At 44.4% G+C, this 3124-nt stretch overlaps 1 pseudogene; it reads right to left on the minus strand.

Moving 5' to 3' along the window:
• The window catches only part of LOC102847426, a 7590-nt pseudogene extending 5495 nt beyond the window's left edge, over positions 1 to 2095 (minus strand).
• Positions 2096 to 3124: the final 1029 nt, after the last annotated feature.

Below are 3124 nucleotides of genomic sequence, written 5' to 3' on the forward strand. Positions count from 1 at the left end.
TTGCCAGAATATTAAACTTGCTATTTGTCATCAGCAATTAGCCTCTCCGCATCTTCATTTCAACCTGGTGCCTCCTTTTGGCGGAATTCTCCCGACATATCGGGGCTGGATCCCCGATACGTTACTTCTTGGTGGGAGCGCTCAAAGCTAATAGGAAATTTTTGGTTCTGCCAAGTCTCTGCTAGAACAGCCAGGTCTTCACCAGGCGAACATTTTAAATGCTGATGGGGAAGAGGTTCTCTGGTTTTGAGCTCTAAGAGGATGGTGTTCTTCAGTGAAATGAGACTTGAACATTCCCACAGATGCTGTGGTCCCACCTTCTGTAACACCAACCTTAAAGACAGAGGAATCAGAAACACATTTAGTGTGTGGGTGAGATGAGAAGGTGATGGAAGTGGTGAACTTTTTCATGGGTTCTGGGGGCAGCCTTGGTTGGGAATGAAGGTCCGTTCCCTCAGGTGATGCACAAACAGGCTCCACTGACAACCAAGGGTCCACCTTTCTACGGAAGGCCACCTACAGATCCTTGCTAATTTTAAAGTTACTGGCAGTGAAGTTTGCAGCAGGGAATGACTTCGTAACTGCAAGGAGTTCCAAACTCGGAAATGGGGGTGGCTCTGGTCGAGAGACCTAGAGAGGTCACAGGGCACATCTCTCCAGGGCTGCGAGCTCTGCTGGGCTAGAGCACAACTTCTGGCTTGTCCAATCTGCAGACACAAGGATGACCATCGAGTTGGTTCTGCTGAGTCATCAGCGTCCTGAAGCATCCTTTCTCATGGCTCTCAATAATTATGTGGCTACACACTGCTTCTGGTCTGCATTCTATTCCCTGTGGACTCTGAAAACCCTGGGACATGTCCACTGTTTTTTCATGACCAAATAACTTGGCTTTTATCTCTTCCACTTTTCTCCTGTCATCGTCATTTAAGTCTGAAATGGAGTGTCCACATCCGTGAGTCAGATTAAACTTCAGTTTCCAGGCCCGAGCTCGCTTGGTGTGGTTCAGAGAGGATTCACACTACAACAGGGTTTTCACATGAGCAGCCAGTGAGTCCACATTGCTGCTGTACCTGTCGTCACTCTCCGACACACACTTTCCCTCTCTCTCAACTATGCTAGGGGTGGGTGAAGCAGCATCTGGAAGAAAGCTGAAGACCATGGCCAACAGGGAATCCATAGACTCTGGTAAAAGGCTCGTCCAGGAGCAGGACCCGTGCCCATCACTTGTGTCACTGCTGGAATCGCTGTGGAGGATGACAATTTTACTCCCATGGATCCCACTACACCTTTCAGGTTCAGCCCTTCTCGCTGACGTCGTGATTTCACCCTGCCTAAAGGTTTCCTCTAATGCCACCCTGGCCTTGTGTTCTGCTTCCTGGAAAGGACTTAGAACGGCCGCTGAATCTATCACCTCCCAGTTCCCGGCGTCTCTCTGGCACTTCGGGCTTGTCTGCGTGCTGCTATCCTTACGTCTCTTACGTTTCTCTCCAGTGGCTGTTTCTGGCCCAAATCAACATTGCACTCTTTGGCTGTGATGGGTTTTTTAAAGCAAACAACTTTCCTGGGTTGTACACAGGAAACGTCACCGACATCCTTGAACGGGATGAGGGGAGCAGAGGCGTTGCATCATTTTCAGGGCTATATTTTCTGCCTCCATTAAGTATCTGAATTTCTCTAAGGGTTTTGGAACTACTGTCATTATTTTTAATTTCCTCACAGCCCAAGCCTCCAAAATCTATGCTTTCTGGTTTATGTGTTTGATCTCCACTCTCAGCCTGAGATTTTAAAGGCAAAATCTTTGAGTCAACCTCGGAGTCAAAGGAATCAAAATGATCTATTACCCTTTGGGGACGGTCTGAAATAAGCTTGTCCTTTTCACTGTGCCCAGAAGTACGCGAGGGAACTGTTGGCAACACAATGATCGGTTCTCTCTACCCAAAACCACCTGAAACCATCCAGGTACCTTCAGTAAGATGTCTGCCTGGCAAGTCCTGTTGAGAGAAAGCATCAGACTGTTCCCTGGATGCAAAAGAACTCGGAGGTAACACGATTTTCTAGCCAGCTGATCCAGGAACTGAAACCGTAGGAGTATCATCAGTTAGGTGTTTATTTGACAATTCCAATGGATAGAAATGACTAGACTTCTCCGTCTGCGGATAGGAGCTAGGAAGAGGTACTCGTGCGCTAGGATTCTGATCAGTTGGTTCAGGGATGGCTAAAATCTTCAGATTCTCTTCACTGGGATGTCTATCTGGCAGCTCCCCCTGAAAGAAAACCCTCTTTTTACGGGTTTTATGGTTTGGGAATAAGAGCTAGAGACAACTGTCAGTAATGGCGTCTTCTGCTCATCTGGTCCAACCACAAAGGAAATCCTGGGCTTCTCTGTATGTGAATCAGGAGCTGCTAGTGACTCAGTCTTCTGGTCATCTGTGCCAGTACAAACTGAACCTGTGACCTTCAGTTTGTGTTCATATGAACTTTCAGGAGTGAGAAGCAATCTAGTCTTCTGGTCAGCTGTTCCAGGAACAGCTGAAAGCTTCAGAGCCTCTTCAGTACTACCACATCTTTCTTATATGGCTATGAATAGTGTCCTATCACTCACAGCATTGTTCTTCAAGGTAGATCTTTAACTGTTCTTTTTACCATGAATGTACACCATTCTCTTTAAGTTTTCCATTTTTAAAAAAATAATTTATATTGCAATTTCAAGCAAAGTTTACAGAAAACTTGGATTTTCATTCATTTATTTTTGCAGTTTCCTCCCTCATCTCCCCAGTTCGCTTTTTAAGAAAATAATATATATTCATTGTTGTATAATTTACTCTCTCCCCCAAGTTCACTTTGCTATGCACCTCCTATTCTAGACTGTTATCAAGCAGTTAATGCCTAGTTATATATTCCTTTTAAACAGTTTTTTCCTTCCTCTGAATTTTCCATTTCTGACATAGGAAATAATATCATTATTACAAAGTAGCTAATATCAGTCCATCCCATATCACTAAAGCTTAGGATGTCTATTTTATATGCTCCATTTACTTTTTTTGTAACTTTGAATTTTCCTATATACATATTTCCTACATTCAATATTCCAGTTATTAATGAATGTTTGCAGTTATTTCTCCTT

This window comes from Elephantulus edwardii, unplaced genomic scaffold (assembly GCF_000299155.1).
Source record: "Elephantulus edwardii isolate Elephantulus edwardi_28Jun2011 unplaced genomic scaffold, EleEdw1.0 scaffold00044, whole genome shotgun sequence".
NCBI lineage: Eukaryota > Metazoa > Chordata > Mammalia > Macroscelidea > Macroscelididae > Elephantulus > Elephantulus edwardii.